Raw genomic sequence first — 21538 nt, 5'->3', positions numbered from 1 at the left:
TGCTTCCGCAGCAGATTTCTAACTCGGTTGTTGTACCACGGTGGCTCTTTTCCATCTCTTACGATCTTGCTTGGCACATACTCATCTAAAACATATTGTACTATGGTTTTGAACTTTGTCCACTATCCTCAACACTGTCTGTACTTGAGACAAAACTTTTGTGTTGAGCCACCAAGTACTCTGAAATCTGCTTTTTGTCACTTTTGCTAAACAGAAAAATCTTCCTACCTTTTTTAATATTTCTATTTACGGCTGAAATCATCGATGCAGTAACCGCTTTATGATCGCTGATTCCCTGTTCTGCATTAACTGATTCAAATAGTTCGGGTCTGTTTGTCACCATAAGGTCTAATATGTTATCGCCACGAGTCGGTTTTCTGTTTAACTGCTCAAGGTAGTTTTCAGATAAAGCACTTAAAAATATTTCACTGGATTCTTTGTCCCTGCCACCCGTTATGAACGTTTGAGTCTCTCAGTCTATATCCGGCAAATTAAAGTCTCCACCCAGAACTATAACATGGTGGGGAAATGTACTCGAAATATTTTCCAAATTATTCTTCAGGTGCTGAGCCACAACAGCTGCTGAGCCCGGGGGCCTATAGAGACATCCAATTACCATGTCTGAGCCTGCTTTAACCGTGACCTTCACCCAAATCATTTCACAATTCGAATCTCCGTCAATTTCCTTCGATACTATTGCACTTCTTATCGCTATAAACACGCCTCCCCCTTCACTGTCCAGCCTATCTCTGCGGTATACATTCCAATCAGAGTTTAGTATTTCATTACTGTGTACGTCTGGTTTCAGCCAACTTTCTGTTCCTAGTACTATGCGGGCGTTGTGACCGTTTATTAATGAGAGCAGTTCTGGGACCCTTCTATAGAGGCTCCTGCAGTTTATAATAAAGATGCAGAGTGCTGCCCCTTGCTTCACAAGAGGCTCACACAGTAACACGAGATAAAAGTGAACGGCAGACAACGGCCTTGCTGCAGTGGTAACTGCGGTTCCAGTCATATCACCGGAGTTAGGCGCTGTCGGGCTGGGCTAGCACTCGGATGGGTGACCATCCAGTCTGCCGAACGCTGTTGGCAAGCGGGGTGCGCTCAGCCCTTGTGAGGCAAACTGAGGATCTACTTGAGTGAGAAGTAGCGGCGGTCTCGGAAAGTGACATACGCCTGGGAGAGCGGTGTGTCGGCCACACGCCATTCCGTGTCCGCATCCAGAGACGCTTGTGGCCCGAGGATGATACGGCGGCCCGTCGGTACCGCTAGGCCTTTCGAGGTCTGTTCGGACGGAGTTTAGTTTGGTTCACATCTCTCGGTCTTGGTCTTTCACTTTTTCCAAAGAATAGGGTATTATCACCTGAGAGTGAGTAGTGTCGCATGGTGAATACTAGAAACACTAACGATCAGTATTAATGCCGACCAGCATATTTTCAGTATTCTCAATGCGTATTGAGCGTGCGAGGGCGACTATTGGCCGTTTGACATGTAATACCGCCTTTCCGGGAGTCTGAAGAACTCTCATGTCTATATTCTTATTAAGTGTGAAACTTCTGCCAAAAGACAAGGATGATTCGACCTTAACTGTATTAAATGATTTGTCGAGAGGCGAGTGAAAATTTGTACCAAGGCTGGGAATCTTACCATGGTCTGCTGCTTGCTAGGCACGTGCGTTATCCACAAAGCCAACTTGTCACAGAGGTTTGCACAACTGCAAGGATTACCTTGGTGCGCCTCCTTCCTCGACCCACATTCTGACTGCCGCACCAGTCTAAATTCCCCCTTACACGCGAACAGAACTGCTGAGGTTCTACATCTTCTGGATTAGCACATCAGCATCAAACGTAAATGGAGGATCCAGCCTGTAATCCAGGAGCAAGTACTTACACTAATGATGTGACACAATTTCAGCGACATTACTGGTCTCTTACATATGTACTCTGTTCAGGAGTGTGAACCGCTGTGCCAGTGTGACTTAGTGGATAATGTACCTGCCTAGAAATCAGGAGACACTAATTTTCACTCGTTCCGCAGCTGCCCACGCTAACCACGGGACCACGGCGCCCCTGAGCTCACACTTTCCTTGATGTTACCTGTCTTGCGCATGGACTACTCACTTTGTATATTTTGCTTATTTTTTTCCTAGTTCCACACAACTTCTTCCTGTTTTCTCGATTGATCTGTGTTCAGTTTTTCAAGACCTATCCACTGTGCCAAGTTATAAGTAAATCTGACAGGGGTGCGATGGGGGGTTTCCCTTGTAGCTTCTCGATTTTACTAGGGAAGTTCAAACGCAAAAGCGAATTTTGAGAGATGGGATATTTATTCTAATGATAGAAAACTGAAACTTTGAGAAAGCTTTTGACAATGTTGACTGGAATACTCCCTTTCAAATTCTAAAGGTGGCAGGGGTAAAATACAGAGAGCGAAAGGCTATTTACAATTTGTACAGAAACCAGATGGCAGTTATAAGAGTCGAGGGACACGAAAGAGAAGCAGTGTTCGGGAAGGGAGTAAGACAGGGTTGTAGCCTCTCTCCGATGTTACTCAATCTGTATATTGAGCAAGCAGTAAAGGAAACAAAAGAAAAATTCGGAGTAGGTATTAAAATCCACGGAGAAGAAATAAAAACTTTGAGGTTCGCCGACGACATTGTAATTCTGTCAGAGACAGCAAAGGACTTGGAAGAGCAGCTGAACGGAATGGACAGTTTCTTGAAAGAAGGATATAAGATGAACATCAACAAAAGCAAAACGAGGATAATGGAATGTAGTCGAATTAAGTCGAGTGATGCTGAAGGAATTAGATTAGGAAATGAGACACTTAAAGTAGTAAAGGAGTTTTGCTATTTGGAGAGCAAAATAACTGATGATGGTCGAAGTAGAGAGGACTGGCAATGGCAAGGAAAGCGTTTCTGAAGAAGAGAAGTTTGTTAACATCGAGTATAGATTTAAGTGTCAGGAAGTCTTTTTTGAAAGTATTTGTATGGAGTGTAGCCATGTATGGAAGTGAAACATGGACGATTAATAGTTTAGGCAAGAAGAGAATAGAAGCTTTCGAAATGTGGTGCTACAGAAGAATGCTGAAGATTAGATGGGTAGATCACATAACTAATGAGAAAGTATTGAATAGGATTGGGGAGAAGAGAAGTTAGTGGCACAACTTGACCAGATGAAGGGATCGGTTGGTAGGATATGTTCTGAGGCATCAAGGAATCACCAGTTTGGTATTGGAGGGCAGTGTGGAGGGTAAAAATCGTAGAGGGAGACCAAGATATGAATACACTAAGCAGATTCAGAAGGATGTAGGTTGCAGTAGGTATTGGGAGATGAAAAAGCTTGCACAGGATAGAGTAGCATGGAGAGCTGCATCAAACCAGTCTCAGGACTGAAGACCGCAACAACAACAGAAAACTCAAACTTATATTGTTTTTCTATATATGATCCCACCACTTCGACGTACTTTGTCCAACCTTTGACAATTTTTTTTTATTCCGTCGGAAAAAAAGTTTTTTTGGTTGTATCTGTAACAACCTTGCAACGCCTCAGTGACTTGCGCATGGATTGCAAATCATCTTCCCCGAGCTCTTCCTTCAATAGTCCAGACATATGGAAATCGCTCGTAGGCAGGTCTGAACTGTATGGCGGGTGTTCAGGCAATTCGAATCCCTATTCATTTATTGTTTCGATCGTCCGTTTGGGAGAATTTGGCCGACCGTTATTTTGCTGCAGGATGACACCTTTCCGCGTTTTTCCGCAACGTTGGGATCTGATTACAGGTTTCAATTTAATTCGCAACACATCACAATAGTTCTCACTATTCACAGTTTCGCCTCTTGGATTTTAATGAACTCCTACCCGACTTTCCAAAATGTTTCAAATGGCATGGGACTTAACATCTGTGGTCATCAGTCCCCTATAACTTAGAACTACTTAAACCTAACTAACCTAAGGACATCACAGACATCCATTCCCGAGGTAGGATTCGAACCTGCGACCGTAGCGGTCGCGCGGCTCCATACTGAACCGGTCCGCCACCGCGACCAGTCATAGAAGGGATAGAGAAGTAACTCATCCACGAAGGAAGTGGCTTGTAAGGGACTTGTTCCATCGATTCTTGAGTAATTTTCATCAATATGGGACCCTTTTTTTATTTTTATTTTTATTATTTATTTATTTATTTATTTTTTGCCTTGGTCACACATTCCGAAAGTTCAGCCTGCCGTATAAGATGGAATTCGCGGAACTATATGACTGACATGAGTACTGACGATATTGACAATTGCAATTCGTGTGCTTTCCATCACCACACCCTCTATGACTTCCAAACTGTCCGCAGCTGTTGACGTAGGTGGACTGCCCTCTCTCTCCCCGCCACAGAGAGAAGTTCTCCCCTGTTTGAAGCGCTCTATCCATTCGTAGATCTTGATTCGCGATAAACAGCTGTCAGTATACTGCGCTTGCACTCGACGAGTAATTTCCGCAGGTGTGACGCCTTCCTCAAACAAAAAGCGAACCACTGCCCTCGTTTCCTTCCTGGTGCAGATCGACAATGGAGTTGTCATATTTCACGGTCTGCTACAATGCAACGACTAACGCGGGAGCAAGAGTGACACATTGTATAGAATTGCTGCAGATAATACTTTAGCCCTTTACACTGCCAGTGTTACCAAGCCCTACGGCGTGAAATTACTAAAGTTCCTTTACTTTTTGTTGTTTATTAGACAGACACGCATGTGTTTGCTACTGTTTCCTGCAGACTTCATTTACTTCCCTTATCCTACATACTCGGCTTCACGTGTATTTCGAACTTTTTCGTTCCTGCATGTTCGTATTTTTCCGTTGCTAGATTTTTATCTTCAGTCTGCCGATTGCGTTTTTCGCTTCAGGCGGTTTTTTCATGGTTTTCATATTAACTAAAGTGAATGCCGCCATGAGTTTTAATTCTGACTAATTCGGCCTCCGTTGCCTTTTTTAAGGTATTGTTGCATTCTTTGCACTGTTTAGAAGTTAACATGGTGATGTGTTAAGAGCGCGAGACTCCTTATTAATCAGTTGTTGTTGTTGCGGTCGTCAGTCCTGAGACTGGTTTGATGCAGCTCTCCATGCTACTCTATCCTGTGCAAGCTTTTTCATCTCCCAATACCTACTGCAACCTACATCCTTCTGAATCTGCTTAGTGTATTCATCTCTTGGTCTCCCTCTACGATTTTTACCCTCCACACTGCCCTCCAATACCAAACTGGTGATTCCTTGATGCCTCAGAACATATCCTACCAACCGATCCCTTCATCTGGTCAAGTTGTGCCACTAACTTCTCTTCTCCCCAATCCTATTCAATACTTTCTCATTAGTTATGTGATCTACCCATCTAATCTTCAGCATTCTTCTGTAGCACCACATTTCGAAAGCTTCTATTCTCTTCTTGCCTAAACTATTAATCGTCCATGTTTCACTTCCATACATGGCTACACTCCATACAAATACTTTCAAAAAAGACTTCCTGACACTTAAATCTATACTCGATGTTAACAAACTTCTCTTCTTCAGAAACGCTTTCCTTGCCATTGCCAGTCCTCTCTACTTCGACCATCATCAGTTATTTTGCTCTCCAAATAGCAAAACTCCTTTACTACTTTAAGTGTCTCATTTCCTTATCTAATTCCCTCAGCATCACCCGACTTAATTAGACTACATTCCATTATCCTCGTTTTGCTTTTGTTTATGTTCATCTTATATCCTCCATTCAAGACACTGTCCATTCCGTTCAACTGCTCTTCCAAGTCCTTTGCTGTCTCTGACAGAATTACAATGTCATCGGCAAACCTCAAAGTTTTTATTTCTTCTCCATAGATTTTAATACCTACTCGGAATTTTTCTTTTGTTTCCTTTACTGCTTGCTCAATATACAGATTGAATAACATCGGGGAGAGGCTACAACCCTGTCTCACTCCCTTCCCAACCACTGCTTTCCTTTTGTGCCCCTCGACTCTTATAACTGCCATCTGGTTTCTGTACAAATTGTAAATAGCCTTTCGCTCCCTGTATTTTACCCCTTCCACCTTCAGAATTTCAAAGAGAGTATTCCAGTCAACATTGTCAAAAGCTTTCTCTAAGTCTACAAATGCTAAAAACTTAGGTTTGCCTTTTTTTAATCTACCTTCTAAAATAAGTCGTAGGGTCAGTATTGCCTCACGTGTTCCCATCTTTCTACGGAATCCAAACTGATCTTCCCCGAGGTCGGCTTCCACCAGTTTTTCCATTCGTCTGTAAAGAATTCGCATTAGTATTTTGCAGCGGTGGCTTATTAAACTCATAGTTCGGTAATTTTCACATCTGTCAATGCCTGCTTTCTTTGGGATTGGAATTATTATATTCTTCTTGGAGTCTGAGGGTATTTCGCCTGTCTCACACATCTTGCTCACCAGATGGTAGAGTTTTGTCAGGACTGTCTCTCCCGAGGCTGTCAGTAGTTCTAGTGGAATGTTGTCTACTCCCGGGGCCTTGTTTCGACTCAGGTCTTTCAGTGCTCTATTAATCTCTTCACGCAGTATCATTTCTCCCATTTCATCTTCATCTACATCCTCTTCCATTTCTATAACATTGCCATCATGTACATCGCCCTTGTATAGACCCTCTATATACTCCTTCGACCTTTCTGCTTTCCCTTCTTTGCTTAGAACTGGCTTCCCATCTGAGCTCTTGATATTGATACAAGTGGTTCTCTTATCTCCAAAACTCTCTTTAATTTTCCTGTAGGCAGTATTTATCTTACCCCTAGTGCTATAAGCCTCCACATCCTTACATTTGTCCTCTAGCCATGCCTGCTTAGCCATTTTGCACTTACTGTTGATCTCATTTTTGAGACGTTTGTATTCCTTTTTGCCTGCTTCATTTACTGCGTTTTTATATTTTCTCCTTTCATCAATTAAATTCAGTATGTCTTCTGTTACCCATGGATTTCTAGTAGCCCTCGTCTTTCTACCTATCTGATACTCTGCTGCCTTCACTACTTCATCCCTCAAAGCTACCCATTCTTCTTCTACTGCATTTCTTTCCCTCATTCTTGTCATTTGTTCCCTTATGCTCTCCCTGAAACTCTGTACAACCTCTGGTTCTTTCAGTCTATCCAGGTCCCATCTCCTTAAATTCCCACCTTTTTGCAGTTTCTTCAGTTTTAATCTACAGTTCATAACCAATAGATTGTGGTCAGAGTCCATATCTGCCCCTGGAAATGTCTTACAATTTAAAACCTGGTTCCTAAATCTCTGTCTAACCATTATATAATCTATCTGAAACCTGTCAGTATCTCCAGGCTTCTTCCATGTATACAGCCTTCTTTTATGATTCTTGAACCAAGTGTTAGCTATGATTAAGTTGGGCTCTGTGCAAAATTCCACCAGGCGGCTTCCTCTTTCATTTCTTACCCCCAATCCATATTCACTTACTACGTTTCCTTCTCTCCCTTTTCCTCCTACCGAATTCCAGTCACCCATGACTATTAAATTTTCGACTCACTTCACTATCTGAATAATTTCTTTTATTTCATCATACATTTCTTCAATTTCTCATCTGCAGAGCTAGTTGGCATATAGACTTGTACTACTGTCGTAGGTGTGTAAATATTCCAAAAGAGCCTTTCTCATTTGGAAAACAACCGCAAGTGGCGCAGAAATCGCTATAGGGGGCGAACAATGACGCAGAACTTCGGAAACGTGTCAAGCTGATGAAGAAACATGCGTTTACGGATATGACGTCGAAACTAAGGCTCTGTCGTCCCGATGAAAGCTATGTGGATCACCAACACTGGAAAAAGTTCGACTAATGTGGTCAAAAATAAGTGTTATACTCACTGGGTTTTCCGATTTTAACAGCAAAGCGCACAATGGTTCTTACCATTAGATCGAACGATGGAGCCGTTTGCAATCCGAAAAAACCCTCGCATTTGTGGCGAAACAATGCATGGCTCTTACATCACGATAATACATACGGCAACACTTCACCCCGTGTTCGCGAATTGTTTGCCACCGGCACCATAATCGCTAGTCATCGTGCCGTGTGACCCTTTTTTTGTTCTCTAAAATAAAGGTAGATTTAAAGGATCGTGTTACACAATGGCCGAACGTGGCTTCGGAGGCCCATCGATACCGACCTACCGTCATGTCACCCTCACCCATAGACATCACTGGATGCGGATTTGGAAGGGCATGTGGTCACGGCACTGCTCTTCCCACCGTTGTAAGTTTACGGGATCGGAGCCGCTACTCATTCAGGTAGCTCCTCTATTGGCCTCACAATGGCTGAGTGCACCCCGCTTGGTGACAGCGCTTAGCACACCCGGTCGGTCACCCATGCAAGTGACAGCCAAGCCTGACAGCGCTTAGCTTCGGTGATCTGGCGGGAGCTGGCGTTACCACTCTGGCAAGGAAAGTGACAGAGAGCTAAAAGATATCCGAAAATATCGAATTACAGAAACGTTTCGCAGAAAACAAAAAGTCTGGCGTAAGTGGATAGGGACTGTTTTGAATGGGTTAACACTGATATAGACGAATAAGTAAAATTCATAAAAAAAATTCTCGTTACTCTTTGAATACAAATCATGTGTAAGATCTTAGACTTTAGAATTTTGAAGTGAATTTTTCTGACAGTCGTGGTTTCGCTCGCACATAAAAAGGACTCATACATATGGCGCAGTGGTTAACACACTGGACTCGGATCCGGGGGGACCACGGTTCAAACCCGCGTCCGACTATCCTGATTTAGGTTTTCCGTAATTTCCCCAAATCGCTTCAGGCGAATACCGGTGTGGTTCGTTTAAAAGGGCACGGCCGCTTTCCTTCCCCGTCCTTCCCTAATTCGGTCTTCTGCTTAGACTCTAATGACATCGTTGTCGACGGGACGTTAAACTCTGACCTCCTCCTGCCTCCTCTAGGACTCAGACACGTATGTGACATTTCGTTCAGATGTGGTCAGTGTCCTGATACAGGAAATAACTCATTAATGGAAACATTTTATATAAAAAAAAGATAATGTAGACAATTACCGGCCAGTTTCTTGACTACCAATGTTTTCATGGGTGGCGCAGCTCAATTAATTTATGGCCACACCAGCAATTTCACGTAACAGAATGAATGTCCACAGAAATTTTAGTTCATTCTTCGTGTGTGAAGGAGACTAGCAGGATAAGAGAGGAGGTATTTTCTTTGATTAAAACAGAAAGAAATGGACTGTGTGGACCATGCAACAATGCACGTGTTGGAGTATTATGGGAGTTAGGAGAACGCTCAGCAGCGGTTCGTTTCTTAGTAGCAGGAAGCTGAAGGTTTTTCCTCCAGTGTCATACCAAGTGTTGATGTGCACTAAGCGCCAAAGAAACTGGTAAAAGCATGCGTATTCAAATTCGGAGATATGCAAACAGGCAGAATACGGTGCTGCCGTCAACAACGCCTATGTAAGACGACAATTGTCTGGTGTGGTGTCACCTCCAGACACCACACTTGCTAGGTGGTAGCCTTTAAATCGGCCGCGGTCCGTTAGTATACGTCGGACCCGCGTGTCGCCACTATCAGTGATTGCAGACCGAGCGCCGCCACACGGCAGATCTAGAGAGACTCCCTAGCACTCGCCCCAGTTGTACAGCCGACTTTGATAGCGATGGTTCACTGACTACAGACGCTCTCATTTGCAGAGGCGATAGCATAGCCTTCAGCTACGTCATTTGCTACGACCTAGCAAGGCGCCATATTCAGTTAGTCTCAACAGATAATGTTGTGAATCATGAACTGTCAAGAGCGACGTTCATCATTAATGGATTAAAGTTATCAGACTAATTAGGTCCGCTTTCTGAATTGTCATTCCTTGTCATGTTCCAGGTATCACGTCAGTATAGTTCTTCCCTCCCCACGCCAGCCTGCGTGAGCTAAAACTCGTGCATTTCGGCCTCCACTCGTAACACGGTGTTGGCTCTTCTGCTAACATAAAATCTGGAGCAGTGGTTAGATCGGTTACTGCTGCTATATCGGCACGTTATCGAGATTTAAGTGAATTTGAACGTGGTGTTATAGTCGACGCACGAGCGATGGGACACAGCATCTCCGACGTAGCGGTGAAGTGGGGATTTTCCCGGACGACAATTTCACGAGTGTTCCATGACAATCAGGAATCCGGTAAAATATCAAATCTCCGACATCTCTGCAGCCGGAAAAAGACGGAACTGGACCAACGACGACTGAAGAGAATCGTTCAACGTGGCAGAAGCGCAATCCATCCGCAAGTTGCTGCAGATTTCAGTGCTGGGCCATCATTAGTGTCAGCGTATGAACCATTCAACGAAACATCATCGAATGCTGCCTCGGGCATGGATGTGTGTGTTGTCCTTAGGTTAGTTAGGTTTAAATAGTTCTAAGTTCTAGGGGACTGATGGCCTCAGATGTTAAGTCCCACAGTGATCAGAGCCATTTTTTGAAACATCATCTGTATCGGCTTTTGGAGCCGAAGGCCCACTTCTGTACCCTTGATGACTGTACAACCAGGAGCTTTAAGTCTCGCCTGGGTCCGTCGACGCCGACATTGGACTGTTGACGACTGGAAACATACTGCGTGGTCGGACGAGTCTCGTTCAAAATTATATCGAGTGGATGCACGTGTACGGCTATGGAGACAACCTCATGAATCCATGGACCCTGCACGTCAGCAGGGGACTGTTCAAGCTGGTGGAGGCTCTGAAATGGTGTGGGGCTTGTGCAGTTGGAGTGATATGGGACCCCTGACACGTTTACATACGACTGACATGTGACACATACATAAGCACCCTGTCTGATCACCTGCAGCCATTCATGCCCATTGTGCATTCCGACGCTCTTTGGGAATTCCAGCAGGACAATGTGGCACCCCACACGCCCAGAAGTGCTACAGAATGGCTCCAGCAACACTCTTCTGAGTTTAAACACTTCCGCTGGCCATTCATCTCCCCAGACTGTTCAGAAAGATCTCCTCCCCATCGTACTCTTACGGATTTATGGACAGCCCTACAGGATTCGTGGCGTTAGTTCCTTTCAGCACTAGGATAGACAATAGACGAATCCACGCCGCGTCGTGTTGCGGCACTCCTGCGTGCTCGCGGGGGCCCTACACGATATTAGGCTGGTGTACCAGTTTCTTTGGTCCTTCAGTGTATATACAGGATATGTATTTTAATTTGAGACAAATATCTCGAAAACGATGCATCGTAGGAAAATATAAGTTAATATTACCAAAGGGCACATGTTTCTGTGCTACAACTAGCCAGCTCGCAACAAACCTTTCTGAGTGGACAGGGTCAACTGCGTATCTTCGACTAGGAACCTCTGCGCCAAAAACATGTACGGTTTACTGAAACCATTGCTTTCCATTCGTGGTCGAATGCGCTGTCTAATCGACAAACGTGAAATGTGCCTGTTTTTGCGACTGAGAACCTATCCATTTCATTCTACATTTCTTTTACGTTGTAAATGTAAACATTCGTGTTCTAACGGCTGATACTGATGTTTAAACGTTAGTTGAGTGTTGCAAATACAGGGTGTTTCAAAAATGACCGGTATATTTGAAACGGCAATAAAAACTGAACGAGCAGCAATAGAAATACACCGTTTGTTGCAATATGCTTGGGACAACAGTACATTTTCAGGCGGACAAACTTTCGAAACTACAGTAGTTACAATTTTCAACAACAGATGGCGCTGCAAGTGATGGGAAAGATATATAGAAGACAACGCAGTCTGTGGGTGCGCCATTCTGTACGTCGTCTTTCTGCTGTAAGCGTGTGCTGTTCACAACGTGCAAGTGTGCTGTGGACAACATGGTTTATTCCTTAGAACAGCGGATTTTTCTGGTGTTGGAATTCCACCGCCTAGCACACAGTGTTGTTGCAACAAGACGAAGTTTTCAACAGAGGTTTAATGTAACCAAAGGATCGAAAAGCTATACAATAAAGGATTTGTTTGAAAAATTTCAACGGACTGGGAACGTGACGGATGAACGTGCTGGAAAGGTAGGGCAACCGCGTACGGCAACCACAGAGGGCAACGCGCAGCTAGTGCAGCAGCTGATGCGACAGCGGCCTCGGGTTTCCTTTCGCCGTGTTGCAGCTGCGGTCCAAATGATGCCAACGTCCACGTATCGTCTCATGCGCGAGAGTTTACACCTCTATCCATACAAAATTCAAACACGGCAAACCCTCAGCGCCGCTACCATTGCTGCACGAGAGACATTCGCTAACGATATAGTGCACAGGACTGATGACGGCGATATGCATGTTGGCAGCATTTGGTTTACTGACGAAGCTTATTTTTACCTGGACGGCTTCGTCAATAAACAGAACTGGCCCATATGGGGAACCGAAAAGCCCCATGTTGCAGTCCCATCGTCCCTGCATCCTCAAAAAGTACTGGTCTGGGCCGCCATTTCTTCGAAAGGAATCATTGGCCCATTTTTCAGATCCGAAACGATTACTGCATCACGCTATCTGGACATTCTTCGTGAATTTGTGGCGGTACAAACTGCCATAGACGACACTGCGAACAGCTCGTCGTTTATGTAAGATGGTGCCCGGCCACATCGCACGGCCGACGTCTTTAATTTCCTGAATGAATATTTCGATGATCGTGTGATTACTTTGGGCTATCCGAAACATACAGGAGGCGGCGTGGATTGGCCTCCCTATTCGCCAGACATGAACCCCTGTGACCTCTTTCTGTGGGGACACTTGAAAGACCAGGTGTACCGCCAGACTTCAGAAACAATTGAACAGCTGAAGCAGTACATCTCATCTGCTTGTGAAGCCATTCCGCCAGACACGTTGTCAAAGGTTTCGGGTAATTTCATTCAGAGACTACGCCATATTATTGCTACGCATGGTGGATATGTGGAAAATATCGTACTATAGAGTTTCGCAGACCGCAGCGCCATCTGTTGTTGACAACTGTAACTACTGTAGTTTCGAAAGTTTGTCTGCCTGAAAATGTACTGTTGTCCCAAGCATATTGCAACAAACGGTGTATTTCTATCGCTGCTCGTTTAGTTTTTATTGCCGTTTCAAACATACCGGTCATTTTTGAAACACCCTGTATGATTGTACAGTAAAAAAAAAAAAAAATATGGCCATACAGTGATATTTCTGGCAAGTAAGATACTTGTATGGTAACGTACTTCTCTGTTCCCTACCGATTTGATTGTGTTGAGTCTCCAAACCACCGAATGCCTGATTTCACTACCCCTCCACCTTCCCCTCTCCCAGCCCTAGAACCCCGCCATCAGGGTGACTGATTTCGATGTGTGTTTCGGCGCAGCCACCATAACTGTCGCCCTGGCCGCTATGTGGCTACCGGTGGAATACAAGCCACAACTATTACAATACGGTAAAGTGTGCATGAGGTGACAGTGACAGGCGCAGCTGCCGTGGATACTAACGGAAATCAAGCACGCTAGTGGTGAGAGGCAAGCGCAGTCAGAAGAATGAAACATCACGATGCGAACTGAAAGCTATTACACCTGAGTCTGTCCCTGGCCGCGCCGCTGTGGCAGAGCCTTTCCAGGCGCTTCAGTCCGGAACCACGCGGCTGCTACGGTCGCAGGTTCGAATCGTGCCTCGGGCATGGATGTGTGTGATGTTCTTAGGTTAGTTAGGTTTAAGTAGTTCTACGTTCTGTGGGACTGCTGACCTCAGATGTTAAGTCCCATAGTGATCAGAGCCATTTTTTTGAGTACGCCTTATTGCGTTTGGGACGCGGCTTCTTACTTCACGTAACAAGGTGGCGTGATACTTCTCAATCGTAATGCTTCACTAAGCTTCTGCTGATGGTAGCTACCAGTTTCCTGCTTTCCACCTGCGCGCTAGCGCGACGAAGCGTTGTCGTTCCATGTCGCTCTTGTCTGCACTCCCACAAGGAACACAAAGTGAACGAGCTCTGGGAATAATAAAATTCTGCGGCCAGTTGCCTGATACAGGGTTGGTACCTAACACAACTGATAAGGTCACCAGCCCAGGAGAGGCACCGCAGGCGATGACGTGCTGTTACCAGAGGCTCTCGCGTCGCTGTTCCTCTGCCATAACCCATTACCGCCAAATTTCGGCGCACTGCCTAACACATAGGTTAGTCGCACGTCCCACGTTGATTTCTTCCGGTTATTTCACGTAGTGCTTGCTTGTTAAAAGTGACAACTCTACGCAAACGCCACTGCGTTGTCTCGCGTCCTGCCATCCTGATTTAGGTTTTCCGTGATTTCCTTAATCGCTCCAGGCAAATGCCGGGAAGGTTCCTTTGAATTGGCACGGACGACTTCCTTCCCCATCCTTCCCTAATCCGATGACCTCGCTGTCTGGTCTCCTGCCCCAAACAACCCAACCCAACACACTGCGTTGTCTGTGGTCAGATGTAATGCCAGCAGTTTGGTTCGCCGGTACTATCTTGACACTGTGGATCTCGCATATTGAGTTCCGTAACAGATTCCGAAATGGAATGCCGCTTCCGTTTAACTCGAACTGCCATCCGCGTTCGAAGTCCGTTAATCCCGTATGTCAACCATAAGCACTTTGGAAACCGTTTCACATGAGTCACCTGAGTACACATGACAACTCCGCCAATGCACTCTGCGGCGGCGCTGCTCCTTTTGTTCTTTGACGTGCACCTACCTGTGAACTCGTTGTGCAGCAGATCGCCGGTAGAAAGAACTTACCGTAATGCGAGTCGCACCACGCTGCATTTTATATCCCGCTTGGAAGGCGGCGCGTGGGTTTGCTCGTTTTTTTTAGCTGTGGAGCGGGGGGGGGGGGGGGCAACTCAGTGGTCATTAGCGCCCAGACTAAGTTATGAATGCACTGCGAGGCACAAGGTTAAAGCAGCAACTAAAAAGGACAGCACTATAGAAGGCACATTAACAGGCAAGGGATTAAAAGAAAACAGCATAATCAAATGTCCTTAGACAGGTTTGTCAAGTGGATAAAACGAACAACGCGAGCAGCTGCTCTTGGGTCATCCGCTAAAATGTCATCCAGAGTACGTGGCAGGCCGAGATCAATGCGCAGTGTATTAAAATTCGGACAGGACGTTAAAATGTGGCGGACCGTCAGCAATTGGCCACATGGGCAGAACGGCGCCGGCGCAGCCGTCAGCAGATGGCGGTGGCTGAACCGGCAGTGTCCGACCCGTAACCGGGCCGAAACGACCTCCTCCCGCCTAGAAGGGCGTGAAGAGGTCGTCCGAGCCGTGGGGAGAGGTTTCGAGGCCCGGAGCTCGTTTTCAGTAAGTGTAGACCAATCGGCACGCCACAGAGATAAAATGCGCTGACAAATGACCCTGCTAAAATCAGATGAAGGCACAGAACGAGAAGCTGTCCGAGGCTGGAGGACCGCACCTGTGAACTGAAGGATAGGCCGAGTGCGCGTAGGAGCAGCAAAAGGTGAAACTCTCTCGGTACTGCTCTTAGAAATGGTTTTAATAAATCACAATATTAACTGAATACAGAATAACGTGAATACGTAACTTTGCACTGAGGAGCACATGGGTGAAGTCCTAGTGCCGTCGTAAGTGGTGCAGAGTCTGTGCATGAAGCGAAGTGTCCCGGCCGTCTGCCCTTGATCAAATGCGGAAGAATGTGCAGCGGCGCACGTAGAGCTGCGCGGCGCCGCCTAGAGGGAGCTGTCGCAGTGCCAACATACGAACTTGCTCCTATGCCGTGGCATCGTACACTACTGCCCATTAAAATTGCTACACGACGAACATGACGTGCTACAGATGCGAAATTTAAACCACAGGAAGAATATGCTGTGGTATGCAAATGATTAGCTTTTGAGAGCATTCACACAAGTTAGGCGCCGGTGGCGCCACCTACAACGTGCTGACATGAGGAAAGTTTACAACCGATTTCTCATACACAAACAGCAGCTGACCGGAGTTGTCTGGTGAAACGTTGTGATGCCTCGAGTAAGGAGGAGAAATGCGTACCATCACGTTTCCGACTTTGATAAAGGTTGGATTGTAGCCTATCACGATTGCGGTTTATCGTATCGCGACACTGCTCCACGCATTGGTCGAGATCCTATGACTGTTAGCAGAATATGGAATCGGTGGGTTCAGGAGGGTAATACGGATCGCCGTGCTGGATCCCAACGGCCTCGTATCACTAGCAGTCGAGACGACAGGCATCTTATCCGCATGGCTGTAACGGATCGTGCAGGCACATCCCTGAGTCAACAAATGGGGACGTTTCCAAGACAACAACCATCTGCACGAGCAGTTCGATGACGTTTGCAGCAGCACGGACTATCAGCTCGGAGACCGTGCCTGTCGTTACCCTTGACGCTGCATCACAGACAGGAGTGCCTGCGATGGTGTACTCAACAACGAATCTGGATGCACGAATGGCAAAACGTCATTTTTTCGGATGAATCCAGGTTCTGTTTACGGCATCATGATGGTCGCAACCGTATTGGCAATTTCGCGGTGAACGCACATTGGAAGCGTGCATTAGTCATCGCCATACTGGCGTATCACCCGGCGTGATGGTATGGACTGCCTTTGGTTACACGTCTTGCAGACGACACTTTGAGGTCCTGTGCGGGCCTTTCTGGATACAGAAAATGTTCGACTGCTGCCCTGGCCACCACATCCTGCAGATCTCTCACCAATTGAAAACGTCTGGTCAATGGTGGCCGAGCCACTGGCTCGTCACAATACGCCAGTCACCACTCTTGATGAACTGTGGTATCGTGTTGAAGCTGCATGGGCAGCTGTACCTGTACACGCCATCCAAGCTCTGTTTGACTCAATGCCCAGGCGTATCAAGGCCGTTATAACGGCCAGAGGTGGTTGTTTTGGGTACTGATTTCTCAGGATCCATGCACCCAAATTGCGTGAAAATGTAATCACATGTCAGTTGTAGTATAATATATATTTGTCCAATGAATGCACGTTTATGATCTGCATTTCTTCTTGGTGTAGCAATTTTAATGACCAGTAGTGCAGCTATCGATACCACACTGCATACATCGTAACTATTCTAAGAATCGGGGAAAGATGTTAATTTCGAATGATTGAATGAAAGGTGGAAATACTGGCAAAACTTCGGAATTTTCTGAACCTTGATATGTTCTCGTTCACTGTCAAGCCCGTGCTAATCCTGACAGAGCCATGCTCGAACCGTTTCATTCACGTTAGCGAGTTTGTGGTAATATATTTCCCGAAATCGGAACAACTACTAAGCACGGATTGTTCTTCAATGAAAATGCTCGCCATGCTATTAAGTTCATCAGTGTCTAAAGCACTCAAGTTTTTAATCACCGATCTACTCAATAATCCATTCGGAAATACTGTATTTTGTTACACACAAAATGACTTAAAAATTCCGTACATTGTAAAAACCAAACCGGAATATATATGCTTTCACTTTGAAACACATTTGGAACGTGTACCACAACAAAAACCGCCAAATTATAACTTCCTTCGGAGCTCATACTGCACACGATTTTTCCATTGATGGGCTGGGCTCCGACTCTCTACACTGCTGTAAGCAGTTTATATCTCCAAGGGAAAAGACGCACGAAGAATGCTCCGTTCTGATTGATCAGTTTTCTTTAAGGCCAATTGTCCTCCCCCGTTAGTGCGCGCTTTTCATCACTAACCAATCAACAAATAACACACTTTCGAACTGCACTTTTTCCCAAAATAAATATTTAACATTCTGATATTGTGTTTATTATTAACTCCTTTCATTTGCACTGGAATTAGCGTTCCTTTTACCATAAACGTACTTAAGATATTACATGTCGTACCACGTTCGTCAGCAGAATAGTGATCCTCATATATGTGAGCGCTACGCTCGTTTCCAGACAAAGCATTCGGTGTTCACGTGATACGTAGGGGTGTGGAAAATCCTTGGCGCACGCTTTGCGGCTGGCGGCGTTCGGCTGGCTGCCGAGCTGTCACAGCGGACCTTGAGAAACCTGGGCAGCAATGTACGAAATAAATTTAACAATAATGTTAAACTGAGTTCATTCTGTCGAGGCAGATTTATTTTCATTCAGGTTGCTAACAAAACGCTCTATTCAAACACAATTAATTGTTAATTTTAATAACAATACCAGTAACAATAATGATAAAGGGCGAAACAAGGTTCACTCTGTCGAACTTGAACTGTTTTCATTGAGGTTTATAACAAACCGCTCCTCTCTCTCCCCTATAATGCAGTCTGGTTTCCACATTTGAGTTTCCACTTTTTCTACGACATGGCGGACGCACTTGTTCCAATCCTCTGCAGTCACTGTTCTTACTACTTCTTCTAGCAGTGCTTTAACTTCCGGCATTTTGTTTTTCGCTGGAACATAGCCTTTGATTCTGGCCCACACTAACTCGATGGCGTTTAATTCACAGTGGTACGGAGGAATTCTGAGAACAGTTTTCGCTGCATTATTCGCCATTTCATCTATTGCGTATTCGTTGTGCGCTGTTCTGTGATTTTTAACTATATCTAAAAGTTCTTTCTTAAACATACCGTCTTCGAAGTCGATGTTTTTAGATTGTAGTCACTCTGATATTTCGTGCTTATTGGAATTCGCATTGGGAACTTTTTCTTCTCTCCGAGAATGGTACGGTGCGTTATCAAGAACAATAACTGCATTTTCCTGAAGCCGAGGAAGAACATCTGGAAACCACTTCTCGAAGGTTTCGGCGCACATCTCCTCATGATAATCTCCACTTTTCTTGGATTCGAAAGTCCACAAACATCCTTCAACGAACCCTGCTTTGTTACCAATGTGTGCGATAATCAGACGTTTCCCTTTACCTGATGGGCTCTTGCCTCCGGTGGATAATCCGGCCAGAAACGCTTGTTTTGAGGAATTTATAGTGTCATATACCCAGACGTAACTTCGGGTGTGTCCTGCGTTCACCCAACTCTCGTCCAAATAGTAAATGGGCCTGCCTTCATCTCTGCACCGTTTAATGGTTCGAAGATGGCGCCGCCTCCATAAAATGATGTCATCCCTGTCTATTAGCATGCTATCGCGCCCACGCGGGACATATTTGAAATTCATTTCTCTCAATAACTTATAAAATGTACTTCTCCGAAAATTGCCCAGATCTGCACGTTCGTTCACGACTGTAAGCACTTTGTCAATTGTTGGCAGTTCGTTACGAAAAGAAGTTCGTGTACTTTCCTTCGTATCGCATTTCTATCGAAGTCATCAACACTTTCAGAAAGGCTCTGTCGTAATTTTCTTTTCTTGGGAGACTTCAAAGAGTGTGTGGCCTTGTACTCACTTATCACACGATACACTGAAGAACGTCCAACACCTATAGCTGCAGCTGTTTTCGAAACAATGTCACTCACCCACTGCTCTGGATGTAACAGTGCCGTTTTATTCACATTAAGCACCATGTGATTCTCAGAAGAACTTAATTATTTCTTATTTGGTGGACTCAGAACTGACACGTCGACTTCGCTCGCTGAATCCGTGGATGACATAATGAGGACAGCCGTATGTGATGCTAATGAAATAAGTGAATATATAAAATAAGAAACCATGCGATGCTATTGGATGCGCACATAAACAGTGAATGGTCAGCGTGACTACAAACACATATACTTACTCTAATAACAAACTCAAGCATCTTTACAGATGAACTTAAGATATCCTGAAATCGGCGCTGTACAACACCCACTGACGAGCTCACCCCTGCAACTGAGACGGCCACACTGACAGCGCCGCGCTGCGAACCGCACAATGCATCGCTCATAAAGGACAAACGGTTTGCACCCATCGCATTCGAACAAAGTACAAAATTAAATTCAAACCTTCCTGAAACTTTTCTTGCTTGCACCCTATAAAAAATGTAAAGGTGAAAAGTTTGTCGCTTACTATATTTCGGATGATGATGTGGTAAAAGTTCTGCATGAGACGTGAGATTTTAATTTATTACTTCACTATTACTGACTCTATTGGGCAGAAAATTCGCAGACGACATCAACATATAGTACTGAAGGCAACTATAATATTATTTTGCTGTGCGACACACAGTTTAGGAGATATGGCGTGATAGTCACGCGAAAAAACAACTTTTCCTGAAAGCTTAAATATTTCTCTTTTTCAGTGACAATAAATTTTAATGTAACGTAAAAAGGTGTCGGAAGGTAGTTCTCGGATCACTTTATCATGTTCAGGTGCCAAATTATAAAAAACACGACTTTCATTTTTTTAATTTCTGACGCCCCTGCCTTGTACACCCCTCGACGGCAGTGCTGTGGTTGCCGTGTTTACAGTGTGTCTCTTGTTTCGGTGAGTGGAGTATAGTAAAAGCATACACAAAACTGTACAAACATAAATTAACAAAAAACCTTCAAGAAATAAACAGGACAATTCACAAAAACATTCTCTTGACCTGTTTCTTGAATGTCTCTGTCCCCTGCTGTCCTCTAGCAGATGAAAACTTAAACTATGTACCCGACTTCACCCGCTTCAGACCATCTGTCACTGTGCACGCATGAGTCATTCTCCCGATACACAGGTACTACTTCCATCTGTATGTGTGCATATCGCTATTCCATGACGCTGTCACCTTGCTGTATATGATGCAGGTAATAGGGCAAGAAGTACGAACAGCGCGAGGGTTTCACAGAACAGATTAACACCTGTTGTTGTTGTTGTCTTCAGTCCTGAGACTGATTGGATGCAGCTCTCCATGCTACTCTATCTCGTGCAAGCTTCTTCATCTCCCAGTACCTACTGCAACCTACATCCTTCTGAATCTGCTTAGTGTATTCATCTCTTGGTCTCCCTCTACGATTTTTACCTTCCACGCTGCCCTCCAATGCTAAATTTGTGATCCCTTGATGCCTCAAAATATGTCCTACTAACCGATCCCTTCTTCTAGTCAAGTTGTGCCACAAACTTCTCTTCACCCCAATTCTATTCAATACCTCCTCATTAGTTACGTGATCTATCCACCTTATCTTCAGCATTCTTCTGTAGCACCACATTTCGAAAGCTTCTATTCTCTTCTTGTCCAAACTAGTTATCGTCCATGTTTCACTTCCATACATGGCTACACTCCAAACAAATACTTTCAGAAACAAGTTCCTGATACATAAATCTATATTCGATGTTAACAAATTTCTCTTCTTCAGAAACGCTTTCCTGGCCATTGCCAGTCTACATTTCATATCCTCTCTACTTCGACCATCATCAGTTATTTTACTTCCTAAATAGCAAAACTCCTTTACTACTTTAAGTGTCTCATTTCCTAATCTAATTCCCTCAGCATCACCCGATTTAATTGGACTACATTCCATCATCCTCGTTCTGCTTTTGTTGATGTTTATCTTATATCCTCCTTTCAAGACACTGTCCATTCCGTTCAACTGCTCTTCCAAGTCCTTTGCCGTCTCTGACAGAATTACAAAGTCATCGGCGAACCTCAAAGTTTTTACTTCTTCTCCATGAATTTTAATACCTACTCCAAATTTTTCTTTTGTTTCCTTTACTGCTTGCTCAATATACAGATTGA

At 44.7% G+C, this 21538-nt stretch overlaps 1 protein-coding gene across 2 annotated transcripts in view; it reads left to right on the top strand.

Moving 5' to 3' along the window:
- LOC126293695 (acetylcholinesterase-like) overlaps nt 1-21538 on the top strand; it is an 824325-nt gene that overhangs the window by 70348 nt on the left and 732439 nt on the right. The gene's annotated exons all lie outside the window — the stretch shown is intronic.

This window comes from Schistocerca gregaria, chromosome 10 (genome assembly GCF_023897955.1).
Source record: "Schistocerca gregaria isolate iqSchGreg1 chromosome 10, iqSchGreg1.2, whole genome shotgun sequence".
Taxonomy (NCBI): domain Eukaryota; kingdom Metazoa; phylum Arthropoda; class Insecta; order Orthoptera; family Acrididae; genus Schistocerca; species Schistocerca gregaria.
This window is presented reverse-complemented; position numbering and strand designations above follow the sequence as displayed.